This window comes from Bubalus bubalis, chromosome 6, assembly GCF_019923935.1.
Source record: "Bubalus bubalis isolate 160015118507 breed Murrah chromosome 6, NDDB_SH_1, whole genome shotgun sequence".
Taxonomy (NCBI): domain Eukaryota; kingdom Metazoa; phylum Chordata; class Mammalia; order Artiodactyla; family Bovidae; genus Bubalus; species Bubalus bubalis.
The window spans coordinates 100089184-100106304 of record NC_059162.1 but is presented as its reverse complement, the minus strand read 5'-3'; the positions used below and the strand labels follow the sequence as shown (position 1 = coordinate 100106304).

General features: G+C 40.3%; 1 protein-coding gene across 4 annotated transcripts in view; it reads right to left on the bottom strand.

Moving 5' to 3' along the window:
• GPBP1L1 (GC-rich promoter binding protein 1 like 1) overlaps positions 1–17121 on the bottom strand; it is a 74756-nt gene that overhangs the window by 35233 nt on the left and 22402 nt on the right. For all 4 annotated transcript variants that reach the window (XM_006052546.3, XM_044945077.1, XM_025288831.3 and 1 more), the window contains exon 2: positions 1001–2008. The gene's annotated coding sequence lies outside the window, so the exon portion shown is untranslated. The remainder of the gene's footprint in view (positions 1–1000; positions 2009–17121) is intronic.

Genomic DNA, 17121 nt, shown 5'->3' with positions numbered 1-17121 from the left:
ACATCAGAGAAGTTCTAAACAAAAACAATAGTCTGTGAATATATAACCATGAATATTCAACACAGATAGAGAAAGTGGGACATTGCCCTGAAGGTTATATGACAGAAGCTAATGAATTCTTGGGTTATAGCAGAAGAACCTTAAGAATAAACAACTACTCATAACTATAGATATATGCTATGCCAGGTATATGCTGTTGCTGCTGCTGCTGCTGCTAAGTCGCTTCAGTTGTGTCCGACTCTGTGCAACCCCATCGACGGCAGCCCACCAGGCTCCCCCATCCCTGGGATTCTCCAGGCAAGAACACTGGAGTGGGTTGCCATTTCCTTCTCCAATGCATGAAAGTGAAAAGTGACAGTGAAGTCACCCAGTTGTGTCCGACTCTTAGCAATCCCGTGGACTGTAGCTCACCTCCATGAGGACTGAAGGCTCCTCCATCCATGGGATTTTCCAGGCAAGAGTACTGGAGTGGGATGCCAATGCCTTCTCCGCAGGTATATGCTAAGTTGCTTCAAACACTGCTGACACTTTGTGACCCCATGAACTACAGCCCACCAGGTTCCTCTGTCCATGGGATTCTCCAGGCAAGAATACTGGAGTGGGTTGCCATTTCCTTCTCCAGGAGATCTTCCTGACCCAGGGATCAAACCCATGGTCTCTTATGTCTCCTGCATTGGCAGGAGGGTTCTTTACCACTAGCACCACCTGGGAAGCCCCAAATTATAGATACTTATAAAAAAAAGATTAATCTGCTTCAGGTAACTTCAGGCAAAAGCAGTAGAAAAAAATCTTCCTAGAGAAGGAAGTTACAACTTCTTGCAAGTTTTTCTGTTAGTTCACATTAACTTCTAATCAGAATCAATTTTCCTGAGAGATCTGTTGGTGTCTCCAAACTATCTCACTGATAGTCTCCAGAATACATCAGAAAAGAGTAGGTATTTTCCGTGATACATACGCATACACAGTCTTCTTCCAAAGTTAGACATAGGAGGATACTTACCCCAGAGTATAACCTCTGTGGTCCTGCTTCCTGAACTTCTTGAGTTGCCAGCTGGATTTCCACAAGGTTCTCTTGCTAAAAGGGTACTTAATTAGGCTGGCCAGCAGAATGCCTTACGATGAAGCAGAAAGAATCCAGGCTCTGTGTGGATCAATCTCTCAGTCCCCTCAATTGCTCATCTTAAACTATCTAGTTCCTGACACGCTTCCCAAAGGGGAAGGGGAAAGGGGAAGGGGGAGGGGAACATAAAAAGTATTTGTTACATTTAAAAAATGGGGGGAAGGGGAAAGAGCTATATCAATGTTCACCTCATTCAACTTCCTTGAGTGATGGCACTATGATGTTGCTTAAATAGATAATACATGGACATTTGCACAGTGAATGCAAATACTGTTCATAACAAGGTCATAGCTTAGAAAGACAGAATGACTTTTGTTTGGTCAAATAATGTCACTGAAGTGACAGATCAAAAATAAAACACTGACGAGCTATAAAAGATCTTCTGAGTAGTCAACTCTAATAGCAAAACATCCACATTACAAAGCCCTTAATTTATAAATCTCATTATTCTTACACAGCTGGTAAAAATAGCCTGCAGGTATGAGTTTATATTTGTCTTATCCTTCAAAATCTAATGACATAAGAAAGCTTGTTAAAAAAAAACAAAACAGGAACTTGATATGCTTTTCCCTCCAAGAATAGCAGCTTTCAAGGCAAATTTCTTGGTATAAAGCTCTCAAATGTTTCTATTTCTTTGGTCTTCACTATTTATAAATTCACAGCAAAATTAAAACAAGTAGAAAGGCAGGGCTTAAGAACAGTCATGGAGAAAGCTCCAAAGTGAGGTTTTCTTCTCTTCAGTTTTCTGTATTTCACTCGTTCTGCCCGTTCCCAAAGACTAAATGGAGTTAATGGAAGGTAATAAGAATCTTCTGCTTCAGCGGAGAAGTCACTTTGGATCCATTTTCATTGTTATTCAATCATTTAAAAGGCCACAGGAATCTATCACTATAAATGAAAAAACAAAATAACATATCACAAGAGGCAAAATTACTATATATAATTGCTAAAATGAGACATGGTCAAATGATGGACCTAGGAGACAAAGGTCTAGGAGACAAAACTCAAGTCCAATTTAAACATTAATTTAATGTACTACCACCTATAGCAACAACATAACTGGCTAAAATTTTTTTAAGGATTTTAAAAGGATTTTAGAAAAGTGAAGTGGGAAAAAACCCTACCTTTAAAATAACCATTTCTCCAATTAGCTATCAAATGTAATTCAGAAATGCAAATTAGAGTCAGTTAGATTTAGACTTTCCCTCATACTTGGAACAGCTTGCCCTAAGTGGTCAAAGAGGCATAACTAACTGGTTTATTACACAGTCATCAACTATTTATTTAGTACTAACCACGGCTAGATGCTTAAAAACAAGACATCCGTCATAGCATTCCTCATGTATTGACGTATTTTTAGATACCTACTTATCAATTAAGAGACTTAAGTGCTTATTCTCTGACGTAAGATATGCAGTAAGAGATGACATAAATATTTCTTTGGCAAATTCCTAACATACTTCCAAGGGCTAGAACATTTTCTGATATAAGAGAATGCTTGCATCTGTGGGCAATTCTGGTCTACACTGGTAAATACTAGTTTATAGAATATTTCTCATATAATCAATTCCTGTTTAAAGAAATACTAAATTCAGAACAGTAAATACCTCTGTGGGGAAACAATGGGAAAGGAATCAAAAAAAGGTTCTGGGGAGCTTTATCTATCTATAATACATTATTAATTGAATGATGGGCATTCACTTGTTCTCTACACTTTTTATATCTTTATAATACATACATGTGTAACATCAACCACACAGAATACACACATGTAATAATTTTAAAAAGTGACCTTATTAATATGTAAAAGAAGTCTCAATAAGTTCCAAAGAATAAAAGTCTATGTTCTCTTACTATGTTAAAATCAGGAAACAATTTCCTCTTCAGTTCCCACTCTCCTTCCCCTTCCTGAAGAAATACTGTACAAAGCCATTAGGAGCGGTCAGACGAAGTAAAAGCAGCAAAGGGGGAGGCTCCAGAGGCCAGAGCAAGGTACTGGGGCACAATCAGGATGTGAGGGTGTCCACAGAGGGAGGAAGGATACTGAAATGTGTGTACGGCAGCAGTCCTGCACAGGTTGTTGGATCTCATTAGGTGAGTGTGCCAGTACAGTCCAATGCAGAGTATTGGAACCTCAAGAGGAATAACGAGGATTTCCTGGCAAAGGGACATGGCCAAGTGGGTTGCAGGCTTTCACGCAGCAATGTGCCTTCCACAGTTGTTACAACTCTGACGTGATTAGGGAGAAATACATATAAGGGAGGAGGTGATAAATGCAGGTTGGTTACATACCAGGATTTGATCAAAAAGTAAAAAATATTAGGGAAAAATGGGAGTCAGATTTCTTACTATGAGAGAAGTGATACAATGATAAAGAAACTTTCAAAATCTTTAAGTAGAAGAAAAACCACTATGAATAAATTTGCACTATAACAGGTAGAGCAATACTTAATAAAAAATAAGCTTTAAAAACTTATTTTTTTTAAGAAGATTAAACAAACAACTTCATTGCTTTTTTTTCATGATGGGAAAGGAGCAATAAAAAAAATCTAAAGAAACACAGAAACATAAGGTCAGAAAAAATCAGAATGATTTTTTAAAACAATAATTCTTTTGAAACAGATTAATAATAATTGTTTAAGACAGAATGAAAAAGAGGAAATAAACACAACAGATAAATAAAATATGAGTAGGGACTTCCATGGTGGTCTAGTGGTTAAGAATCCACTTTGCACTGTAGGGGATGTGAATTTGATCCCTGGTTGGGGAACTAAAACTCCACGAGATGAGGAGCACTAAGGCCACACCACACACTCCAGTACTCTTGCCTGGAAAATTCCATGGACAGAGGACAAGGAATAGTTAGTTCAAGGACAGTAATAATAATCTCTTGATATTGGTTCTGTGGTCCAGCCTAGAGATTTTGAAAATCAGAACTGATTGCAATTCACAACCTGGGGAAAACTTGATTTTTTTTTTTGAAAACCAGTTTTTAATATAAACAAATTAAAAGCCAAGTCACAAAATACTTAGGAAGAAGTAAAATAAACTGAACTACATAACTGATGGGATACGGGAGTAAAAGAGAAATAAAAGTTCATACTCTGATTTCTAGCAAGGGTAACTTCGGAAAAAACTACCACATCACTGACTGATACAGGGAGTAAAAGCTAACTGGCTACTGTTCCTCCAGTATAATTCAGGTGTTTTTTTAAAAAATAAATTTATTTTTGACTGTACTGGGTCTTTGTTGCTGTGCACAGGCTTTCTCTATTTGTGGTTAGCTGAGGCTATTCTCAAATTTGGAAAACTCAGCAGTGGCCACAGGACTGGAAAAGGTCAGTTTTCATTCCAGTCCCAAAGAAAGGCAATGCCAAAGAATGCTCAAACTACCGCACAATTGCACTCATCTCACACGCTTGTAAAGTAATGCTCAAAATTCTCCAAGCCAGGCTTCAGCAATACGTGAACCGTGAACTTCCAAATGTTCAAGCTGGTTTTAGAAAAGGCAGAGGAACCAGAGATCAAATTGCCAACATCCACTGGATCATGGAAAAAGCAAGAGAGTTCCAGAAAAACATCTATTTCTGCTTTACTGACTATGCCAAAGCCTTTGACTGTGTGGATCACAATAAACTGGAAAATTCTGAGAGAGATGGGAATACAAGACCACCTGACCTGCCTCTTGAGAAACCTATATGCAGGTCAGGAAGCAACAGTTAGAACTGGACATGGAACAACAGACTGGTTCCAAATAGGAAAAGGAGTACGTCAAGGCTGTATATTGTCACCCTGCTTCTTTAACTTATATGCAGAGTACATCATGAGAAATGCTGGTCTGGAAGAAGCACAAGCTGGAATCAAGATTGCTGGAGAAATATCAATAACCTCAGATATGCAGATGATACCACCCTTATGGCAGAAAGTGAAGAGGAACTCAAAAGCCTCTTGATGAAAGTGAAAGTGGAGAGTGTAAAAGTTGGCTTAAAGCTCAACATTCAGAAAACAAAGATCACGGCATCCGGTCCCATCACTTCATGGCAAATAGATGGGGAAACAGTGGAAACAGTGTCAGACTTCAGTTTTTTGGGGCTCCAAACTCACTGCAGATGGTGACTGCAGCCACAAAATTGAAAGACGCTTACTCCTTGGAAGGAAAGTTATGACCAACCTAGACAGCATATTCAAAAGCAGAGACATTACTTTGCCAACAAAGGTCCGTCTAGTCAAGGCTATGGTTTTTCCTGTGGTCATGTATGGATGTGAGAGTTGGCCTGTGAAGAAGGCTGAGCGCCGAAGAATTGATGCTTTTGAACTGTGGTGTTGGAGAAGACTCTTGAGGGTCCCTTGGAGTGCAAGGAGATCCAACCAGTCCATTCTGAAGGAGATCAGCCCTGGGATTTCTTTGGAAGGAATGATGCTAAAGCTGAAACCCCAGTACTTTGGCCACCTCATGCGAAGAGTTGACTCACTGGAAAAGACTGATGCTGGGAGGGTTTGGGGGCAGGAGGAGAAGGGGACGACAGAGGATGAGATGTCTGGATGGCATCACTGACTCGATGGACGTGAGTCTGAGTGAACTCCGGGAGACGGTGATGGACAGGGAGGCCTGGCGTGCTGTGATTCATGGGGTCGCAAAGAGTCGGACACGACTGAGCGACTGAACTGAACTGAAGTGAACTGAGGCTATTCTAGTTGCAGTGCACAGGCTTCTCTTGTTGCGGAGCACAGATCTAGGTGCATGGACTTAGTTGCCCTGTAGCATGTGGGATCTTCTTGGACCAGGGATTGAACTTGTGTCTCCTATACTGACAGGCAGATTCTTTAGCACAGGACCACCAGGAAAGCCTCAGGACTGTTTTTACGTAGGTCTATACCTGCAGTGAAACAATCCTATGACAAACCTAGACAGTGTTTTAAAAAACAGAAACATCACTTCGCTGACAAAGATCCATATAATCAGAGCTATGGTTTTCCAGTAGTCATGTATGGGTGTGAGAGCTGGAGCATACAGAAGGCTGAGTGCCAAAGAATTGATGCTTTTGAACTGCAGTGCTGGAGACACTTGGACAGCAAGGAGATCCAACCAGCCCATCCTAAAGGAAATCAGTCCTGAATATTCATTGGAAGGACTGAAGCTGAAGCTCCAATACTTTGGCCACCTGATGAGAAAAACTGACTCACTGGAAAAAACCCTGATGCTGAGAAAGATTGAGGGCAAGAGCAGAAGAGAGTGACAGAGGATGAAATAGCTGAATGGCATCACTAACTCAACGGACATGCGTCTGAACAAACTCCAGGAGACAGTGATGGACAGGGAAGTCTGGTGTGCTGCAGGCTATGGGGTTGCAAAGATATGACTTAGCGACTGAACAACAACAGTATCTATAATACCTAATACATGATGACAATGTCCCTGTAACAGTTTCTTATGGAAAAATATAAAATCAAGTTTCCATCTAAAATAACATAATCAACTATTTGTTGCACCCTTTCTGTTGTAAGAATTTTGGTTTAAATCACAGAGAACCAGAAATTCAAGGCAGGAAGATGGATCATCTATTAGGTTATAAAACTGAAGGAAAGGAAGACACGAAGGAAAGACACATTTTCCTTCGTTATAGACACGAAGGAAAATGCCTCAGTTTTAAACACAAATATTTCCCTTTAACAAAGCACACTAGGCACATTCTAACTGACACACATTATTTTTTCAGTCAGTGTTCAACCCCAAATTACTCTAGTAGAGTTTCAGCTGAGGCAGTGACTGTAGAGGGAATATTAACTGGTGATGCTTTGCTACTGGTGTGAAAGTTCTAAATTTGTTATATGTCCCATAACTACGTACTGACCATCTCCAACATACTAGGCCATCAAGCTATCAAAGTGTGGTCTGTGCATGCACATGTACAGCATGTGGTGGTGAGAAGATGAATGACAAGTGGGAAATGAAGAGGACAGATAAAGGAAAAAGAAATCCCTGTTTTAGAAGCAAAAGACTAAAATGTCAATAATGGTTTTACTAGGATGGTGTAACTGCAAGCATTTTGGTTCACGTTTGTAGTAAAATGTTTTTGTAATGAAATGTCTTTACTCTGGTTATGCCTCCTGGGGCTGTGGCTATTTTTATAACAACTAATTTGTGCAACTTTAGCTGAACTACTGAGAAATTCTTAGAAGGAAAAATACATCACTCAAAACTTTTGGGGTGGTTATCAAGACTTAAAAAAAAATTTTTTTTTTTTTTAAGACTTAAAAAATTTAAATATGAGATGTCAAGTATGTAGTCTGGATCTCAGAGAGGTCTGTTCTGGAGAGAGAATTCTGGGAATTATTAGTGTTTGGTGAAAGTGAAAGTTGCTCAGTTGTGTCCGACTCGTTGCAATCCCATGGACTATACAGTCCATGGAATTCTCCAGGCCAGAATACTGGAGAAGGTAGCCTTTCCCTTCTCCAGGGCATCTTCCTAATCCAGGGATCGAACTCAGGTCTCCTGCATTGCAGGCGGATTCTTTACCAGCTGAGTCACAAGGGAAGCCCAGCGTTTGGTAGTGCTTGGTAGATGATGTTTAAAATCAGAAGAAGAGATGAGATCTAAGGAGACTATAAAGATTTATGTAAAAGTCTCAAGTCTCCAAGTGCTATCTATTCCACTCCTTAGTTTCCATTTCTGTTTGTCACTCTAGGTTACAGTTACTCTTCCATTAAAAACCTGGTTTCAGGGACTTCTTTGGCAGTCCAGTGGTTAAGATTCCACATTCCAAGGCAGGGGGCATAGGAATGATTCCTAGTTGTATGTCCCATAGCAGAGCCAAAACAAACAAACAAACAAAAACTGGTTTCACAGGCACTACTAGACTCTTCAGCCCTCTATCTCAGCCTCTACTCTTGGCTGCTAGATTTCTCTTCCAAAGTCCAGGTTCAAATTATACTACCCTGCTCAGAAGTTTTACGGCTTCCTACCAACTACATAATAGGGTTTAAGTTTCCTGGTCTGATAGTCGACACATAAGCCTTTCAGGACTTCCCTGGTGCAACAGTGGATAAGAATCTGCCCGCCAATGCAGGGAACACGGGTTCCATCCCAGGTCTGGTAAGATTCCACATGCTGTGGAGCAACTAAGCCCCCTAGCCACAGCCACTGAAGCCTGCACACTGCAATTACTAAAGCCCGCAGGCTTATAAGCCTGTGCTCCGCAACAAAAGAAACCATTGCAATGAGAAGAAGCCTATGTACTGGAACAAAGAGTAGCCCCAGCTCACTGCAACTAGAGAAAATCTGGGCAAAGCAAAAAAAGACCCAGTGTAGCCAAAAATAAATAAATAAATACATATTTTTAAAAGAAGAAGAAAAGAAATAAGCCTTTCCCCATAAGTAAACTCTCTGTCTAAAATCTTCAAGGTAAGTTAATTGTGCCTTCTAGGGCACTCAACACTTCCTCATTCCAGTTCAGTTCAGTCGCTCAGTCGTGTCCAACTCTTTGCGACCCCATGAATCGCAGCACGCCAGGCCTCCCTGTCCATCACCATCTCCCGGAGTTCACTCAGACTCACGTCCATCGAGTCAGTGATACCATCCAGACATCTCATCCTCTGTCGTCCCCTTTTCCTCCTGCCCCCAATCCCTCCCAGCATCAGAGTCTTTTCCAATGAATCAACTCTTCGCATGAGGTGGCCAAAGTACTGGGGTTTCAGCTTTAGCATCATTCCTTCCAAAGAAATCCCAGGGCTGATCTCCTTCAGAATGGACTGGTTGGATCTCCTTGCACTCCAAGGGACCCTCAAGAGTCTTCTCCAACACCACAGTTCAAAAGCATCAATTCTTCGGCGCTCAGCCTTCTTCACAGTCCAACTCTCACATCCATACATGACCACAGGAAAAAACCATAGCCTTGACTAGACGGACCTTTGTTGGCAAAGTAATGTCTCTGCTTTTGAATATGCTATCTAGATTGGTCATAACTTTCCTTCCAAGGACTAAGCGTCTTTCAATTTTGTGGCTGCAGTCACCATCTGCAGTGAGTTTGGAGCCCCAAAAAATAAAGTCTGACACTGTTTCCACTGTTTCCCCATCTATTTCCCATGAAGTGATGGGACCGGATGCCACGATCTTCGTTTTCTGAATGTTGAGCTTTAAGCCAACTTTTTCACTCTCCATTTTCACTTTCATCAAGAGGCTTTTGAGTTCCTCTTCACTTTCTGCCATAAGGGTGGTATCATCTGCATATCTGAGGTTATTGATATTTCTCCAGCAATCTTGATTCCAGCTTGTGCTTCTTCCAGACCAGCATTTCTCATGATGTACTCTGCATATAAGTTAAAGAAGCAGGGTGACAATATACAGCCTTGACGTACTCCTTTTCCTATTTGGAACCAGTCTGTTGTTCCATGTCCAGTTCTAACTGTTGCTTCCTGACCTGCATACAGATTTCTCAAGAGGCAGGTCAGGTGGTCTGGTATTCCCATCTCTTGAAGAATTTTCCACAGTTTATTGTGATTCGCACAGTCAAAGGCTTTGGCATAGTCAGTAAAGCAGAAATAGATGTTTTTCTGGAATTCTCTTGCTTTTTCCATGATCCACTGGATGTTGGCAATTTGATCTCTGGTTCCTCTGCCTTTTCTAAAACCAGCTCCAACATTTGGAAGTTCACGGTTCACATATTGCTGAAGCCTGGCTTGGAGAATTTTGAGCATTACTTTACTAGCATGTGAGATGAGTGCAATTGTGAGCATTCTTTGGCATTGCCTTTCTTTGGGACTGGAATGAAAACTGACCTTTTCCAGTCCTGTGGCCACTGCTGAGTTTTCCAAATTTGCTGGCATATTGAGTGCAGCACTTTCACAGCATCATCTTTCAGGATTTGAAATAGCTCAACTGGAATGCCATCACCTCCATTAGCTTTGTTCATAGTGATGCTTTCTAAGGCCAATTTGACTTCACATTCCAGGATGCCTGGCTCTAGGTCAGTGATCACACCATCGTGATTATCTGGGTTGCGAAGATCTTTTTTGTACAGTTCTTCTGTGTATTCTTGCCACCGCTTCTTGATATCTTCTGCTTCTGTTAGGTCCATACCATTTCTGTCCTTTATCGAGCCCATCTTTGCATGAAATGTTCCCTTGGTATCTCTAATTTTCTTGAAGAGATCTCTAGTCTTTCCCATTCTGTTGTTCTCCTCTATTTCTTTGCATGTTGACTCTAATTCCCAGAAGGCCAAAAAATTGTTGATTCTAGAAAGTCTTGTCCTGCCCTTCTTTGAAACTCACACAGCATCTAGCATGGTACCCTGCATGTAGTTAAGGATTCAAAGGTTTAATAAACTAATTTTTACAGATTATGACAAAGCAAGAATGCAGAGAAACTGGAACCCTCATACATTGCTGGTAGAAATATACAATGGTGCAGCTGCTGTGGGAAACAGTTGGTGGTTCCTCAAAGTTAAACACAGAGTTAGCATACAATCTATCATTTCTATTCCTAGGTGTACAGAGACAAGAAATGAAAACACGTGTCCACACAAAAACTTGTAAGTGAATGTTCACCGCAGTTTTATTCATAAAAGCTACAAGAAGAAACTCAAATGCCCATCAATAGATAGATAAGAAAATGTGGTATATTCATACAACAGAATATTATTCAGCTATGAAAATGAATGAAGTACTGATACATGCTCCAAGGATGAACTCTGAAAGCATTATGCTAAATGAAAGATGCCAAATATGCAAAACAACACATATTACATGACTCCATTTATATGAAATATCCAATCCAGAGAGACAGAACAATTAGTGGTTACCAGGGGTTGGAGGAGGGGATGTGACTGCTTAATGCATTTGAGGTTTGGGATAATGAAAAAGCTCTGGAACCTGACAGCGATGATGGTTGGAAAACACTGTGAGTGTACTTGCTGCCATCAAACTGTACACTTTAAAATGGTTACAACAGTAAATCTTATATGCATTTTGCCACAATTAAAAAAAAAATAGTACTACAGTGCAGTTGTTAAGTCAACAGAAACCATAATATTAAATATAAACAATGCACTACATCATTCTTTTTAGGTTTTATCTAAATAATTTTTAGATAAAACGCTGTCTTCCTGCATACGCATATCAGAACTGCCTATTTGAATACTAGATCCAACCATTCATTCACAAACATCTGTCAAATATTTTAGCTTTACAAATCCTCTGACTTCCTGGCTACTTCCCATATGCCCAGCAATCTACAAGATACTACATAACATGATCTAATTTTACACCTTGTAATAAGTTGCTAGAGAGGATGTCCCTGCCAGGGACCTTATCTCAATCTCCTCTAAGTTAAGCTTCCATTATCAATCCATATGTGTTCATGACCTCACTAACTCTTATTTTCTCCACAGTCCAATATCCCTCTAGGTATTTAGGTTCATTTCCCTTCAGTCTTAACAAAACTTCCATAAAGAGCAGTGTACTGCCAGCATCTCCATTTTCTCACTCCCCATTTATTTCTCAATCCATTGCAAATTTAATTTCTTCCCACAACTTCAATGAACACTTATCTGTCCTTTTAATTCCAAAATTTGAAGAGTATCTCCTAGTTTCTTTACCACTAAAATGAAAGCTGCGCTTCTTCACATGTTGAAGGTTAATAAACCAACAAATATATAAAAACCGCACATTACTTCTTTATCAACTCTTAATCAAAGGGCTTCCCAGGTGGCACTAGTGGTAAAGAACCTGCCTGCCAACACAGGAGACATAACAGACTTGGGTTTGATCCTTGGGTCAGGAAGATCCCTTGGAGGAGGGCATGGCAACCCAATCCAGTTTTCTTGCCTGGAGAATCCCATGGACAGAGGAGCCTGGCAGGCTACAATCCATGGGGTTGCAAAGAGTTGGACACAACTGAGCACACAATCAAAGAGTGGGTGAAAGGAAATATAAAGCCAGATAGTTTATTTAGTCATATTCTGGGAGAATTTTTAATTAAAACACTAATCTGTGCAACTCCTAACATATACTTTATTCTTCCTTCCTTCCTGACACCAGGTTAGCTATCCACTCAGAGATTAACAATAAGAAAAAGCCAACGCAAGCTCTAAAATGTTAGGAGACTTAACCAAGGTAACACATCTAATAAGTGACTGGGTCAGGTCTGGTACACTAATTTTCTAATTTCACTGCTTTCTGAAATATACACACTGATTGTTTCCAGTCATGAAATAATTCCGATACTTAGAAAAACAGAACAAATTCCTTAAAATTCTATGGAGCAAAAATCTAAAGAGGGATGTTAATTTATACACTTTTTCTGGGCCTTTCTTTCTGTATTTCTCTTTTACTTATCTCGGTTAGTCAAGAGTGGCTGGCTTCCAGGCAAAGCTGAAAGACAAAAAATTAAACCTTTTGGTGCTAAGAAAAAAGAAGCACATAAAAAAATGTGGCTTTAAAATACATGGTTCCTGATCCTTTTTAAAAAGTAAATTTTATTTATTTATTTATGGCTGCATGGGGTCTTCGCTGCTGCGCGCAGGCTTTCTTTAGTTGTAGCAAGCAGGGGCCACTCTCTAGATGCGGTGTGCAGGCTTCTCTTGTTGTGGAGCATGGGCTCGAGCGCCTTTAGTTGCAGTGCGCAGGCTCAGTAGTCATGGCCCACGAGGGCCTCAGCTTATTTGCCCCAAGGTATGTGGAATCTTCCCAGACCAGGGATTGAACCACATTTCCTGCAACGGCAGGCAAGTTCTCAACCACTGGACCACCAGGGAAGTCCCATGGTCCTGATCTGAAATAAAACTGCACTCTCATGTAGTTAGCCATGCCAATACCTTAAAAGAACATGACCCGTATATCCAACTCCATCACAGGCAAAAATGATTCAGAACATGTACTGCTGAGCCATGAAGTTCCAAGGACCTATCATATCCACAGCTAGCTAAGGGAAAGAATGCAAAGAAGCCATAAGGGGTTCTTCCTACAAAATGGTATCAGGCTTATACCAACTGATCTTGGCTAGAAGGGATAAATGGACAAAGAGTTTGAAAGGAATTTCTCTACCTTCAACTTCTACATGTTCACTTCTCTGAAATGCATATAAAGTTTCCGTATAAGGAAGCACCTGTGTGGGACTGACTTCCCTGGTGGCTCAGTGGTGAAGAATCTGCCAATGCAGGAGACACAGGTTCAACCCCTGATTCAGGAATATCCCACATGCTGAAGAACGACTCAGCCCATGGGCCACAACTACTAAGCCTGTCCTCTAGAGCCTGGGAACCGCAACTACTGAAGTCCACACACGCTAGAGTCTGTGCTCCAGAACAAGAGAAGTCAATGCAATGAGAAGCCCTGTGCACCACAACTGCAGAGTAGCCCCTGCTCTCCGTAACTAGAGAAAAGCCCACACAGCAGTGAAGGCCTGGCACAGACAAAAGTAAATAAATAAAAAGAAAAGAAAAGAAAAAAAAAAAAAAAGGCATCTGTGGTCAAGACATCATGTTAATTCTTCTTTCCCATCCTCTTTCCCAGGAATGTTTCACAAGTGCCCTTCTCCTTCTTACCCATCTTACTATGGTGTGCTATTCCAAGTGGATTAAGAAGAAAGTCTTTTGATTCATGTTGGAGAGTTCTCATTGTAGAATGTGGTAACAGGTGTGATAACAATTTTTATTTAATGATGTCATTTTTTGGTCCCCTTACTAGTATCAAAGAATGCTACTGTAAGCAAGTATGATGAGAGCACAGAGGATATGGGTAAGGCATAAAGCATTATTTCACCTAGGTGAAAGAATCATAGCAATGCTCCTGAATTTTGGGAGGTATCAATCTACTGCGAAGCTCAGCAAGGACTCACTTACTTGTGTCTAAGACTGTGTCCTAGCTGCATTAAAATGTGTCCCATACACAATGGAGTATTACTCAGCCATTAAAAAGAATACATTTGAATCAGTTCTAATGAGGTGGATGAAACTGGAGCCTATTATACAGAGTGAAGTAAGCCAGAAAGAAAAACACCAATACAGTATACTAACGCATATATACGGAATTTAGAGAGATGGTAACAATAACCCTGTATGCGAGACAGCAGAAGAGACACAGATGTATAGAACAGTCTTCTGGACTCTTGTGGGAGAGGGCAAGGGTGGGATGATTGGGAGAATGGCATTGAAACATATATAATATCATATAAGAAACGCACCGCCAGTCCAGGTTCAATGCATGATAATGGATACTCTGGGCTGGTGCACTGGGATGACCCAGAGGGAGGGTACAGGGAGGGAGGAGGGAGGGGGTTTCAGTATGGGGAACATGGACAGCCATGGTGGATTCATGTTGATGTATGGCAAAACCAATACAATATTGTAAAGTAATTAGCCTCCAATTAAAATAAATAAATTTATATCTAAAAAAATAAAATGTGTCCCAGTTACATGCTTTGCATGACTCCAAGCTGTCGAGGGTGAAAAGATCCTAAAAATTTACTTTTAAGAGATCAACATTACATACCTGAATAAAAGGAACTTGCAAAGCTTGAAAACATGAAAAGGGAACATACCAGACATATGTTGGGGATTTGCATTCCATTTTGTTGAACAACTATTCAAGACATGAAGAAACATTTTAACTGACTTTTGCTGAAAGATTTGATACTATAAATCCATATTCATTTATGCGCTATCACATATCAGTATTTCACTGCACATTTACTCATTCCTACCACACACTTGGGCTTTCCTGTTGGCTCAACAGTAAAGAATCCATCTGCCAATGCAGGAGACATGAGTTTGATCCCTGGGTTGGGAAGATTCCCTGGGAAAGGAAATGGCAACTCATTCCAGTATTCTTGCCTGGGAAATCCCATGGACAGAGGAACCTGGTGAGTTATGACATGCAGTCACAAAGAGTCAGACACAACTTAGTGACTAACCACCACCACCACAGACTAATAATTTACAAAGACTTTTAAAAGAGTTTTACTGCTTAAAAAATGTTCCTAGCAAAATGAATTGATTAAAAACTACATCTACATATTAGGTAATACAAATATTCCCAAAATGCAATCTAGGACATAATGGCCTAAACTTATAAACAGCAAACAAAAAACCACAAAGCAAAAACAAAAAAACTTCTTTCAATTTAAATAATTTCTCCCTCTCAGATGCTGACTTGTCATTTAAATTCATTTAATGAAAGCATAACCTTCAACCACGAAATGAAATTTCTATTCTATCTATACTATATACCACAACTCCAAACTTAGCTCTACAATACCACTGAGATTTGGCTTTAATTTTTTTTAATAATCAGCGAGAAAACTCTAAAATATGCAGTGTCGAATTTTTAGCCAATCTTGTTTTAATTTTGGCTCCATAAAAACTGCTTTTAAATAAAAAAGTAAAGGTATACTTTATCTTTTAGATTTTTATTTCTTTATTTTTATTTTTGGCTCTGCTGAGTCTTCACTGCAACACAAGGGCATTCTCTAGTTGTGATGAGTGGGGGCCACACTTGACTTGCAGGGTGTGGGCTTCTTACTGAGGTGTTACGGAGCATGGGCTCTAGGGCACACAGGCTCCAGTAGTTGTGGCGCGTGGGCTTAGCTATCTTGCAGCAGGTGAGATCTTCCCAGACCAGAGACCAAACCTGGATAGCCCCTGCACTGGCAGGCACATTCTTAACTGCTGCACCATATTAGGGAAGTTAAATAGTCTTGTTTCGGCTTCAGAGACAAAGAAGAGCAGGCCTCGAACCTTGCTTCTAACTGGCCTGGACATTGCTCTGACTGTGGTCTGAGTGCAAGCCTTGCAGCAGCATAGATAAGATACCAGATGAATCTTAAGATTGTTGAGTCCCTGGAGCGGGGCTGGGCTTAACAACATTCCAAGTTTTGTCACAGTTCTGACAAAACACGGTCCACTGGAGACAGGAATGGCAAACCACTTTAGTATTCTTGCCATGAGAACCAAATGAACAGTATGAAAACGCAAAAATATACCACACTGAAAGATGAACTCCCCAGGCTGGCAGGTACCCAATATGCTACTGGATAAGAGTGGAGAAATAACTCCAGAAAGAACGAAAAGACAGAGCCAAAGTGAAAACAACACCCAGTTGTGGACGTGACTGGTGATGGAAGTCAAGTGTGATGCCATAAAAAACAATATTCCATAGGAACCTGGAATGTTAGGTCCATGAATCAAGGTAAACTGGATGTGGTCAAACAGGAGATGAAAAGTGGACTTTGTAGGAATCAATGAACTAAAATGGACCAGAATGGCCGAATTTAATTCAGATGACCATTATATCTACTACTGTGGGCAAGAATCCCTTAGAAGAAATGGAGTAGCCCTCATAGTCAACAAAAGAGTCCGAAATGCAGTACTTGGGTGCAATCTCAAAAACGACAGAATGATCTCTGTTCACTTCCAAGGCAGATCATTCAGTATCACAGTAATCCAAGTCTATGCCCGAACTACTACTGTTGAAGCAAGCTGAAGTTGAACGGTTCTATGAAGACCTACAAGACCTTCTAGAACTAACACCAAAAAAAGATGTCCTTTTTATCACAGGGGACTGGAATGCAAAAGTAGAAAGTCAAGAGATACTTGGAATAACACACAAATTTGGCCTTGGAGTACAAAATGAAGCAGGGCAAAGACTAACAATTTGCCAAGACAACACACTGATCATAGCAAACACCCTCTTCCAACAACACAAGAGAAGACTCTACACATGGACATCACCAGATGGTCAATACCAAAAGCAGATCAATTATATTTTTTGCAGCCAAAGATGGAGAAGCTCTATACAGTCAGCAAAAACAAGACTGGGAGCTGGCTGTGGCTCAGATCACAAACCCCTAATTGCCAAATTCAGACTTAAATTGAAGAAAGTACGGAAAACCATTAGACCATTCAGTTATGACCTAAATCAAATCCCTTATGTTTATACAGTGGAAGTGACAAATAGATTCAAGGGATTAGATCTGATAGACAGAGTGCCTGAAGAACTACAGTGTCCAT